Genomic DNA, 14,070 nt, shown 5'->3' with positions numbered 1-14,070 from the left:
AAAAAACATCTGGAATATTTCTTAATAAATTAGCCATTTTTCATGCACTTAAATCTGAAGCTGAAGGAATGTAAAATTCATCCCTTGTTATAGTGAATCAAAAAGCTAACTTTGTTTAAACTATATTGTTTTTAATATTTTATTACATTATTTTAAGACATGAGGACATAAAGCTATAGTGCTACCTGGGTTCAAACAATTTAAGACACAGTTTAAAGAAAGTACTATGAATATTCAGTTGATATAGGCCTATTTATTGGTTCATAGTTTTAGTTCGATATTGCTACTGTACATATGAAATATTAATTCAAAATGTCACTTTTTTCAGATTCAGTGTGTAGTCCATCAGAGGGCAGTGTAACACTGAGCATCCTCTGTAATGCCCTTTGATGTCCTTTTGCCCTCTCCATAATATTGTAATAACACAGCCTTACAATAACTGAAGCACAGTCCATTAAGGTCAAATGCAACACATACATATTTTCAATGGAGCAAAAAAAAAACCAATGAAATAAGACGGTGTTAAATTCAATAGGTTTGATTTCATTGATTGATTTACAGGAGAGTTACTGTCCTGCTTAATCGTGTAGAACAGGGGTTTTGACTTTTCAATACCAAGGACCCCTGAAAATGTGGTGATCCCTTTGTTAGAAACCCCCTTCCTAAAATATATTGTAGATGTTATGAAGACATGCAACTTAAAATAATTGGCTTTTAATATGTTCCTTTTACAGCCAAATGAAGTATTTCAAATATTATCTGTAAAATATTAATATAAATATTACGCACGTTAAATACTAATATATACATTTTTGTTAATATGGTACAATATTATCCTGTATGAATCAATGTGATAAAGGAGTTAAGTCAAAAGTAATCTAGTCTGATTATATTACCTAAAATATGTAATACGTTACTAATGACAATTTTTGTCATTGTAATTTGGAATCAGTAACGGACTACAATTTGTAAGTAATCTACCCAGTGTGTTATTTATTTTTTTTTTTTTACCCACTTAAGTAGTATATCTTTGAATGTAATTGTATAATTTTGTTGTTGTCTTTGAAATATGATTAAGTGTACCGCTGAATGTAAACATAAGTTTGTAGGCCCTCTCAATTTTTTTTCAAGTAGCCTATACACAATATATAATGAATGAAAGCACATATATATATATATATACCTGTATAGCAGAAGATGTGGGCACTAAAGGTCCACTAGTCCTTGAGTAAGTCGTAATAATGGCTGTGGGCTTAGGACAGACATGACTGCGTTTGATGAAATGGCAGATTTTCTGTCCAGGAATTACCCATCATCCCTCTGTGCCACTCAGTGATGGAAAACTGGACGGGCCCTTTCAGAGGAGAAATTTGGTTTGTATGAAGCTATTCTCTGAAAGGATAATCAGACTGAGGAACATGCTGACTATGAAGAGGCTTTCAATTCAAGCTGAAACAGGAAAAAGACATCTGGTTAAACTAAAGGAATCACCTACCGAGTTCTTGGAGCATGACTTTATGTTCGAAAGGAAAATGAACATAAAGTCTTACCAGTGCCTTAAGTTTTTGATTAATTAGAACGTAAAGGCCCTTTAAACTTCTTGGACAAAGGAATACATTAGATATAATAGCAAGAAAGAATAACTCTTCCAGCTCCAAATCTCATGGCCCACATCCGTCCCTCATAGGTTTATATTTTTGTTTCGTAAAAGAAAATGTGGCTGGGATCATATCTCATATTCTAGCAATGCGATCACATTCGCAAAATGTAGGCGAAATTTCGCGGGAAAAAAACCGGTCCATTTTCCCTCACGCTAAACTTCCATTTGCACAGATTCCTATCGAAATGAATGGAATTCGCCCGCGAAATTTCACAGAGCAAACGGTAACCGCACCTTATATAGCATATCATAAAAACAAACAAACAAAAATGTTTGGGCTATTTACAGTAGGCTAATGTTCTAGGTTTAATACAAGGTATCTGTGATAATTACAACAAAATGTCTTCTTCAGATTGCAAAATCGAGTAAACCACATTTACAGTAATGTAAGTCTGAGGCGAGCCAATATGGTGGGATAAATGTTCAAATATACAAACATTAGGCTACCATGGAACTAATTCTGTAGTTTTGACCACATCTCAAACGATGTATGCCTGTTGTGGTTAATATGTGGTGGAAATGAGGTGGTCGTTTTTTGAAAAAAATGAAAGGGCAAGTTTTGTCTTCATAAAGCTGTTGCTAGCATTCCATGTATCCAAAGTACACACAATTACATAATATAACATTTTCTTGCATAAATAGAGCTTGATTGGAAATAACACATTTTATTTCAGTCTATTTATGTTTATTTTTCTTCCCAAGGTCTTGTCATGCTCTTCACAAAAACTATGGTCTCCTTAAAAAAAAAGTAGTTTTCAATTTTATTGAGTAGTTTTCATAGTTTAAGTCTGATATACATATATATATATTACAGACCCCCACCCCCACCCCCAAAAAGCTTTGAGAATTTAGTATTTTTTCCCCCCATGTCATTACATTGTTTAGAGCATAAGAAAAGATTGAAAGAAGATTATAACATTTTTGAAAAATTATATTTTATGCTATGTCCTCTGTAGAGGACACTAGGACTCAGTTTTTCTAAAAAAAAAAAATAATAAAATGGCTTGAATAGACATCAAAAAGGCAAAAACAATTGGATTAAAAAAAATTAATCACCAATCAATTTTTAGGTTTCAGGATTTTTTTTATACTAAACTTTGTTTAAGGATGATTCTCAACTATGTTATAAACTATATAACAAAATGATTTGATATACCATTTTGTTTTATGTAATATGTGTGTTAAAATTCCATAAACTGCGTTTTTGCCATTAAACACAGTGTATTTAGACACTGTATCTAATTTGCATATTAATGTGTTGCTGTTGGGACAGCATGTTGAAAAATAAGAAGAAAATTGGCCAGATTGTCATAATAATATGTAATATGTTTCATGAGAAAATTGACATATAATTTATTAAGTGTTATGTCTCCCAAAATGCATAATAAACATGCTTTTATTCCTGGTGTCCTCTACAGTGGACATGTATGAAATGATGTCCTGTTTCATAACAGGAAGTCATATTTGAATTTGAAAACCCATAACATTTTCCTGAGATGTTGCTTTATGACAAACAATTTGAAAATTATTCAGATTTAAATGACAATTACAAAATATAATCATATTTCCATAAGGATGTAAAAAATTGTCACTAAATTAAATCTGCCATCTTTAAAGGCCTAGGAGAGGGAGTGGTCATGGTGAAACTTCGAAACATTTAGTATCTCTGAAAACCCCTGAATGTGCTCTGTACAGGACATCCAGACTTAAAACTGTGACGTGTGAGGTCTCAGAGAAATTCACTAAAATAGAATGTCCACCACAGAGGCAAAAACTCGGCATTTGAAAAGTAGCAAAAAAAGGCCTTTATAGGCCTATAACAAAATGAAAAAATCAAATAAAATCTGTTTACATCGACATTCTTTTTACTCCGAACATTCTTTTTAACAATATCAGGTACATTCACTTTAGTTTGGCTGTTTATTTTTATTTTTTAATCAGATCAAGAAAAAAAAAAAATATGTGTGAGAAATCACATTCACAGGACTTTTTTGCTCAAATGTTTTTCTTCTTATCAGCAAAACACTAATTTACTCGGCACGTTCAAAAGCACATTCAGACATTTTAGTTACTCCTAAACATTTTAGCAACTACTTTCTAAAAAAGCATCCAATCAAACTCAAGAAAAAATTACAGTAAGCAAATGCACTTGCAACAAATCAGTATGCAAATGAGCAGATATTGTGCCGTCCCTGCGCACGGCGTCTCCAGGCTTGTTGTTGTAGCAATAACCTATGATGCAACACGATTAGCGCCAAACATGCTTTTCTGAGCATTGACATTTTGTACCGTGCTGTCCCATGTATTCAGACGCATTTGAATATACAGGTTTAGAAAAGCCAGTGAATTGCATTACACTCGTACCCTAGAAAAGATTTGGGTTAATTTGGCAAACACAGAGTCTCTGAGTCTCTGAGTCTCAACAGCGCTATAGAAATACTCAGACACGAGGATGAAAATTTCAAGAGAGCAGAATTTCTGAGACAGGAAGGAGAAAAAAGTGCTGACTCCGGTTGCTGGAACCGGCCTTGGCTAAATCCAGTGAAGAGATATGAACACTTTCTAATTTGCTTCCCCCCTATTTTAATAATAGCTGTGCATAAGTAATTTATGAAAGGCCAGCCGGCACTGGGCATGAGAAAATTAAACTCATTTTATCGTAAAGCAGGTGGATTTCTATTTATCATTAGCATGCATACAATTTTCACAATGTTATTCCTCATACTGATGGAATGTAACCAAATAATGTATGAAGGGTTTTTTTTGGCTTTTGCACAAGTGAAATTCAAAGATAAAAGTGCCAGGCGCTTGCAATTTTCTGCCACCCCAACCTAATTCTGGAAGCTTCTTATTACAGCACAGATTCATTTGCTCCGAGTTAAAGCGACATTAGGATTCACATCTGATGAAATGCAGGACGTCCTTTGTATCATTAGTCGCACACCGCCTCCAAAAGACGTGCAAATTTGAATCACGGCCAGCAGAAACATTCCTATTACATTATGCATTATCGCATCTGTGTCAACATTAAAACTGTGCCATCTAAAAACTTGTTTTTACATCAAATGTGCATGTTTCCGTCTGTTGTGGTTGTGTGGGAACATGTGTGGGACGAGGAAAAGCGCTAATTCGGAATATATATGAACCTGGGACATAAGCAGATTATAGGCATTTAGAATGGTTTGTTATCATAATATTCTGTGCAGCATATTGCAAACTTGTGTTGGCCAGTTTTAAACATGCCGTTGAAGATCATAGTTAATTCTGCTGATTTATGGTAATTCTGTGGCGCTATCACATGTGGCATCAGAAACACTAACAAGCTTAGCATAAGCTTCTGCTGAAACCTTATGAGGTTTGAATTCCTGGAACGACTGCGGACGGTGGCGCAAAATCTCGCTTCAGCAGAAACGGGCCGATTCCGGCTCTAAAAATTAGTGCTACTGCATATATTTTTGCAAGGGAAGGTAGTCTGGGCCTTGCTGGAAAAATGCCATGTTTATACATTTGGGGAAAGTCAACTCTTTTCCACAGTAATCATTACTGCGCTGAATTTTGCATGAGTTAGTATATCTTTATTTTTATAAAAAATAACAGATTTATCAGTTAAGTAAATGTAGATTATGTGATCAATATTTAAGGATCAGTAAGTAATATTGGTCATATATTAGGCATGTTATCTCAATGAACACTTAAAGGGATAGTTCACCTGTCATTTTCACCCTCATGTCGTTCCAAACCCGTAAGACCTTTGTTCATCTTTGGAACACAAATTAAGATATTTTTGATGAAATTTCTGATCCTCCCAGATGACAGAATTTTCATTTTTGGATGAACTATCCCTTTAAGTAACCACATCACATGGTTTGTGTTACTGACATGAAAGATACCTCAAATCACGAGGCATTATTACTTTTCTAAGAAATTGCAACAACAACATCATAATATTCATTGAAGGAGCAACCTGAACCATATCTAAAGACGATAATATCACAGAAACTTGAGGATAGGCTATTTTGACCTAGGTTAGTAAACCACCACCTAGCAACCACTTGAAAACCCTAGCAACCACATAGCAATGTGCTAAAAACCACCCAGAATGCCTTACAACCAACCACTCTGAACAACCAATATTTTCCAACCGCATAGCAAAACCCTAGCAACCATCCAGAACAACTTAACTAATATCAGAGCCCTAGCAACCACCATAACAAATCTTATCAACAACAACATAGCAGTGCCATATGGCAATCAACCAGAGAGAAACCACACTTTAACAGACACCTTAGCAACCAACCAGGATACCTTAACAACCACATAGCAATGCATAACACTCTAGCAGTACCCTAGCAACCATCTGCTAATGCTGTAGCAAATACACAGAGCACATTCCAACCACATAGTTTTCTACATTGTTTATGCTTTGATTTGAACGAAAACAACGTATCCAGCTGACACAGAAAAGCATACGCTGTTTACGTTCAGTGGATACTCTCCGAAATGGCGCTAGCTAGGGTGACGTGGAGGAGACGAATTGTTGAATAAAGTCGTTATTTCTGTTTTCGTTGCGTACAAAAAGTATTCTCGTAGCTTTGTAAAATTATGGTTGAACCCCTGATGTCACATGGATTGTTTTACCGATCTCCTTGGTACGTTTCTGGACGTTGATCATGGTAATTATATTGTTGTCTATGGGAGGGTCAGACGGCTCTCAGAATGCATCAAAAAATATCTTAATTTGTGTTCCGAAGATGAACGGAGGTCTTACGGGTTTGGAACGACATGAGGGTGAGTAATTAATGACAGAATTTTCATTTTTGGGTGAACTATCCCTTTGAGGATAGCAAAGGCCTAACAACCATACTGGACACCATAACAACAGTATACTAATCAGAGGCGGACAGTAGTGAAGTATTTTTACTCTGCTTTAAAAGTACTTTTCATGTGTCTGTACTTTATCAGAGTGTTTTCTTTAGAAAACTACTTCACAACATTCCAAAGCATAATATTGTACTTTTTACTGCACTACGTTTCATATTACATATAATTTAATACTTAATTACATTAGAAATCTATTACTTTCTTACTTTTACTCAAGTAAAAGTAATTCAAAGATTTACTCGAGTACAAGAAAGTACTACATTTTTAATGTTCTCAAGTATTAAAGGTAAAACAAACAACTTTTTTTTTATGAAATGTAGTGCAGTAAAAAAGTATGACATTATGCTTTGGAATGTAGTGAAGTAAAGTTTTCCAAAGAAAAACACTACAGATACTTAAGTAAAAGTAAAAATACTTCACTACTGTCCGCCTCTGCTACTAATGCCCTATTAACCGCTCACAACACCATATTAACTTATATCAGTGCCATAGCAACCACCTGGAATACCATAACAAGCACATAGCAACACCCTAGTAACCACACAGAGCACCTTAAGAACTTAGAAACACCCTAGCAACCACACAGTACACCTTAGTAACCACTCAGCAACACTTAAGGATAGTAAAGGCCTAGCAACCACCCTGAACACAATAACAACTTAGCAACACCCTAGCAACCACACAGAACACCTTAAAGTGCCCCTATTATGCCATTTTTAAGGTTGCTAATATTGTCTTATGAGTCTCCAAAAAACACTTTAGTTTTCTCAAAAAATTAATTTTACCTAATTTCTAAATGATTCGTAAATGACTCGTGCGAAGCAGTTCGAAGAATCAGTCTCTCTAAACCCATCCTTTCTGTGAGCCCTCACTGCTGTGATTGGTCAGATGGCGCAGTCCTTTGTGATTGGTCTACCACGTACAGAGCGAATGACAGCCCATGGGCGGACATTATGCAAATGTGTTACTTTATGACGTACAGCCGTAACAGAATAAGATTCGAAATACCTGACGACTCGTTTAGGCGATTGCGAGCCGACTCTTTTTTTTGATAGACAATAACTTTATTTATCGTGCACTGTCGGCTTCACAACTTTGCAGATAATTTATGTTCACATACAGCTACATGATACACTGCATGAAAGGTAATATTCGAAAAGGCATAATAGGGGCACTTTAAGAACTTAGAAAACCCTAGCAACCACACAGAACACCTTAGTAACCACTTAGCAATGCTTGAGCATAGCAAAGGCCTAACAACCACCCTGAAGACCAAAACAATTGTCTACTAATGTCCTAGCAACCACCCCGCAACACCTTATGAACTTATATCAGTGCCCTAGCAACCACCTGGAACACAATAACAAGCACATAGCAACACTCTAGCAACCACACAGAACACCTTAGTAACCACTCAGCAACACTTAAGGATAGCAAAGGCCTAGCAACCACCCTGAACACAATAACAACTTAGCAACACCCTAGCAACCACACAGAACACCTTAAGAACTTAGAAACACCCTAGCAACCACACAGAACACCTTAGTAATCACTTAGCAATGCTTGAGCATAGCAAAGGCCTAACAACCACCCTGAAGACCATAACGATGGTCTACTAATGCCCTAGCAACCACCCACAACACCGTATGAACTTATATCAGTGCCCTAGCAACCACCCGGAACACAATAACAAGCACATACCAACACCCTAGCAACCACACATAACACCTTAGTAACCACTCAGCAACACTTAAGGATAGTAAAGGCCTAGCAACCACCCTGAACACAATAACAAATTAGCAACACCCTAGCAACCACACAGAGCACCTTAAGAACTTAGCAACACCCTAGCAACCACACAGAACACCTTAGTAACCACTTAGCAATGCTTGAGCATAGCAAAGGCCTAACAACCACCCTGAAGACCATAACAATGGTCTAATGCCCTAGCAACCACCCACAACACCTTATGAACTTATATCAGTGCCCTAGCAACCACCTGGAACACCGTAACAAGCACTTTTCATAATTAAACACTAACTTGCAGACTGATGATAAAGAGTCTCCATAAAGACGGGACTCAGAAATCGTGCTCTTTAGACACGCAGCAGCATTCGGTCACGCAGTCCAGCTGGAAACATCATTTCACGACCTCTAAACCTTTCCCCCTCATTTACTGCGTGTGATAATTCAACACGGGACAGAACAGTCACTTGTAGCAGGTTACTTGGAAATTTCATTATTATAAACTCTTAGTATTATCGAAATTATACATTTGGAGCGCGGCTCGACAAAAACGGGGGAAAGATGAGGACAGTCTCATCTCATTAAAAGAGATGAAATAGTGGAATTAGCTTCAATCTAATTACAAGCCACACTATCTAATGTAAAAACATGCCTGTTTTTTTTTTTTTTACTCTTATTCATTTGGACTAGTAATTAGTTTTGGCCTATAAAATGCCACCCTTTAATCATCCAAAGGCAGATGTGATTTGCAGTGCAATTTAATCTTGCTTTAATGAAGAACTAATGGATGCATTGCAAATTACTTTTTTTTTCCTGTACAGGAGGGAAAAAATCTATTTCCTGCTTTTGAAAAGATCAAGAGTATCTTTGATAATAGCCAGAGAGGGCCGGAGAGCTCCACTGCATCGAGCCAACAAGCTCTTTTACTCGACTCGCCATTCAATAGAAAGGAGGCCACAATTAGCAACAAAGCAGTAAAAATGCATCTGTACAGCAGAATCGCTCGCCGCGGCTCAACCCCTCGGTTCCCGGAGCCTTGTTAGCGGCAGGGCTAAAGTGTCACGGAGGAACAATGGGCCGTGATAAATTACCCTTCCCCAAAAAAAAAAGATGTACGGCTAATTTTCAATTATAGCTAAAAATGCATTGCAGATTGAAGAGAAATTGAACATGCGTGGGGCGCGAACTAATAGATACACTCGCTCCCGTGTCAGCCTCTTCAGTTTTGTCTGATTATGAGAAAACAATTATCATTTCTCATTCAGGAAGATTTGAGAAGAGTTACGTGCGGTCTAGCTCAAAACACTGATGTTTACAAACTGCACAGCACCATACCGGAATGTTACGGGAAGGAAATTTGAGAAATTGAGTTTATTTAATAATGTTATAGGACAGTCTTTATTTGCATTAAACAACTACTCTTTCTGACAGAAATATTGTGGCGTATTTGAGCAGATGACCCCTTGTAGTGCACTTAATAGTATTAAATGTGCACTTGTAGTGTACTTCAAATCTTAAAAGTGTGTATATAAAGAGTTCAGATGCAAAAGCCTCTTAAGTGCCATCTGAACTTTTCTTCTAATATTAGCATTTTTTATCAGGCTCCTACATTTATGTTCACTTACTTAACTTTAATTGCATAGAAAAGGACCTATACATTGCCATTAGAGTAAAATTACTGAACCTAAACATAGGAGCCTCATAAAAATGCTCATTTTAGATGAAAATTTCAGATTTTGCATCTGAACTCTTGCAGATAATATTAAAATAAAAGGCCACTTAAGTGCCCACTTAAGTTACTTTAAAGAAAAGTTAAATGATTAGATTTGAATAATCTTTTGTCATGCTTTAAAGTGCACTTATTTCCATGTGTTGACTAACATATAAATCATACGTAAAATGCTTATGCTTATAAGTATATACTGATATTTATAATTTAAAATGTAGTGTTATATTATGTTTAAAGTTATAATTGAAATGTACTAAACTGCAGCTTCATCATTCCAAAATGTATTTAAATGCATGATATAAACTTTGATAGAAATTATATTAAAAACATTTTACCATAAATGCTATAAATTCAGCTGTACACTTTATAACCGTATTTCAAAGACAATCGAAATAATTGTGAAATTTCATAAAAATAAATAAATTTGAGCTTATATACGTATATATATATATATATATATATATATATATATATATATATATATATATATATATACATATATATATATACATATATATATATATATATATATATATATATATATATATACATACATATATATATATATATATATATATATATATATATATATATATATATATATTTTTTTTTTTTTTTAATTGCAATAGTCATGCAGTTTCTCTCTCTCTCTCTCTCTCTCTAATTTGTGTGGTAACACTTTCCAATAGGTCTAATTTGTTAATGCATTAATTAACCTAAACTAACAATGAGCTAATGTAGTAGATGCTGAAATGAACATGATCTAAGATTATAAATGCTTGCTCATTCTCAGTTCATGTTACCTAAAGTAGTTAGGTAAAATGTTTGCATTTCCATCAAGAGTACTTCTTTTTCACTAGGAAAGACTATTAGATAGCGAATGTATGATTTTTGTTAGCATCCGAGACAGTCAGCATTCTGACTGAAATATTAAAGATGGATTTCATCATATAAACGCACTGAAACTAAGGAAGGGGCTTGTCCAAATGAGCCCTGGAGTATCTCGGTGTGTACGCGTGTTTCCTAAAAATGAGAGAAGACGAAATCCTAATAGAAGTTGGGCTTAACTCCAGAAACAGCCTGCCTGTATATCTGATTACTGGGTGCCAGTAATTTCTTTTTTAAATAAGGGAAAAATTGGATAGAATGAATGAAATTTCCCTGTCGTAGTGCAATGATGGTACCACGGGAGATTATGTATTTTTATAATCATTCATCAGCGGTGAGAGTGCTCGGGCTTAGCATAATGGAATTCGTAAACTGGTTTAAGTCTGAACACGGGCTATACTATCAGTCAGGCCATAAACGCTTATATGGCGGAGCGCTGGTGAAGCCCGTCAGATGCTGTAGGTTATTTTGCCAGCAGATTTTACACATGTGGGGTGAGAGTGATTGCGGGAAACCCTGCCCCAAATATTTATTCCCAGAAAGAAAAAAAAAAAACATTTGAATTACATTTGCTAAAGAAATTTGCCTGAGCTTTGGACCCCCAGACATGTTAATGCATGTAAATGCTTAATGCATATCAAATATCTAAAGTGGAGGAGTGTTCTGTAAATAAAATATGTAGGTAACTTTAGTTTAATGTCACTTTGCTTATTCAAGTGTTTGAACAGACTACATTTTAGTCATTTTTATTAATAATGTATTGTATGTTAACATGCTATTTTCATATTTATAATAATTATTTAAATAGAATTTCTAATAAATATATAGTATATAAACACATTAATATAAATATAGGCACACTGCATATATTATTATACAACTAATATATAATTATATTAAAAAGTTTATATTATATTACATTTTTTTTAAACGTTCTCTTTTTAAATCAAATATTAGTGGCTGAAACCAGTGTATGAGAATATCTAAATACAATTATTGGTATTTCACCACTAGATGTCAGTATCAGATTTGCCCAATTTTTCCAACTTCTTGCACTTGATTTGTGATCTCATTCATGTGAAAGTGCCTAAGACAGTTATTTTATTTTATTTTCATAGCATGGTATTGTCCCAGCCACAATTTAAAATACATAAATTAAAGAAATAATATAATAATATAACATAAATGTAATATAAATGTGTCATATTTAGAAAATATAATATTTGGTTGCATTATTCTGCTGTTACACTGTTATTATGTAATTTCATCATGAAAATGCCAGTAAAAAAAAAACTGGTATTATATATATAATACCACTAATGTATATATATATTTTGGATGCGTTTGACAGCACTAATATATATATATATATATATATATATATTAGTGCTGTCAAACGCATCCAAAATAAACGTTTTCTTTACATAATATATGTGTGTGTACTCTGTATATTTATTATGTATACATGTACATGCATGTATATATTTCAGAAAAATATGTTAAGTTTATACATTTAAAATATTTGTATATAATATAAATTATATGAATATAAATATATACATGGAAATACATGGAAACATTTTCAAAATATATACTGTATGTGTGTGTATTTATATATACATAATAAATACACACATATGTAAACAAAAACGCATTTTGGATGCGATTAATCGCGATTAATCGTTTGACAGCACTAATATATATATCTATATCTATATATCTATATCTAGAGAGAGAGAGAGAGAGAGATCTATGTCTATATATCTATATCTATCTATCTATCTATCTATCTATATATATATATATATATATATATATATATATTTTAAGTCTGTATGTGAACATTTACTGTATGTAAATATGTGGAATAATAGAGGATTAATTCATTAGTACGTAAGTGTAAAATTCACATTTGTCAGTTAAAGTAAAGTAGCCCATGCAAAAAAAAAAATCGCTAATAGTATTAACTGATATTAAATGTACCAATTATCAAAGGAACAAGTGAATGACAAGAATAATGGTGCAGCTGATTATACAGTAGCCATGGCAACATTGATGATTGACGGTGCTGGAGTCTATGGCAGGATATCCAGAATATCTCTGCAACTGATTAAATGAGCGAATGAAACATGCTGGCATGCCCATATATATATATATATAAATGCCCAAATAGCATTTTCTTATTGGTCACATGTCCCTGATTGTATTTAACATGGTTTTGTAATTCCTGTAAGAAATATAAGCAACTTTTCGGTCAACTGTAGTACACAAAAATCACAGAATACCCACCAGGCACTCATATAGTTGTAAAAAAACTACCTTTACACAGGAGATTTTTACAAAAACATAGCAGTGAATATTTACCCCCACCTTCATCTACACAGTTAAAGAGATTCATTCATCAATATTTCCTCAAATAGTACATTTTTATATCATAATGTCCTGTGTGACAGGACTGACTTTATGGATTTCTTTGATGCAGAAAAAGTTATGTTTTGGGTTCTTAAGTTTTGATAAGCATTCCTATTTTAAATTATTATTATAATCTTAATGTTAATGTAATATTAGACTGGTAAAGTTACTGTCACACAACCATATAACAGTCATTAAAAGGATACACTATTCAATTATTGTGGAGTTCTATGGAAATATAACTTCATAATATATAAACTATGATACAGCAGATGTACTCAATAGACATTTTACTGAATAGCACAATGTAAAGTAACTGATGCCACATTTATACGGCTCAGTAACAATAGGGCAATACTAATGTACATTATTACTTAGGATATTACATGGTAATTGCATGTCATTTCCTAGGTCATAATGTAGATATTACCATGGTATCACTCTGTTATTACCAAGCTGTAATATGAAGTGATGCTGTGACGGTAGCCCTTTCTAACCTCGAAGGCCCTGGAACTGAGACCTTTCTCTTAAGACCAGATTTTTTCTGTAGCTCTCTCCATAATTTGCACCTATGTCTTTGGTCTCGTTCACTGAACTCATGAATACTTGTCCTTTTTTCCTTTTTCCGCCTCCATCTCTCCCTTTCTTTTTGAAGATGTTTTTCCTTTCTCTCAGGGTCTGCATTTAGTCGTTCACGACGTTGCCTTCGTCTCTCAGCTGCACTAACTGGAGCCATCTACCTGCCACCTGTATG

This window comes from Onychostoma macrolepis, chromosome 22 (assembly GCF_012432095.1).
Source record: "Onychostoma macrolepis isolate SWU-2019 chromosome 22, ASM1243209v1, whole genome shotgun sequence".
NCBI lineage: Eukaryota > Metazoa > Chordata > Actinopteri > Cypriniformes > Cyprinidae > Onychostoma > Onychostoma macrolepis.
Note: the sequence above shows the minus strand (reverse complement) of the source record.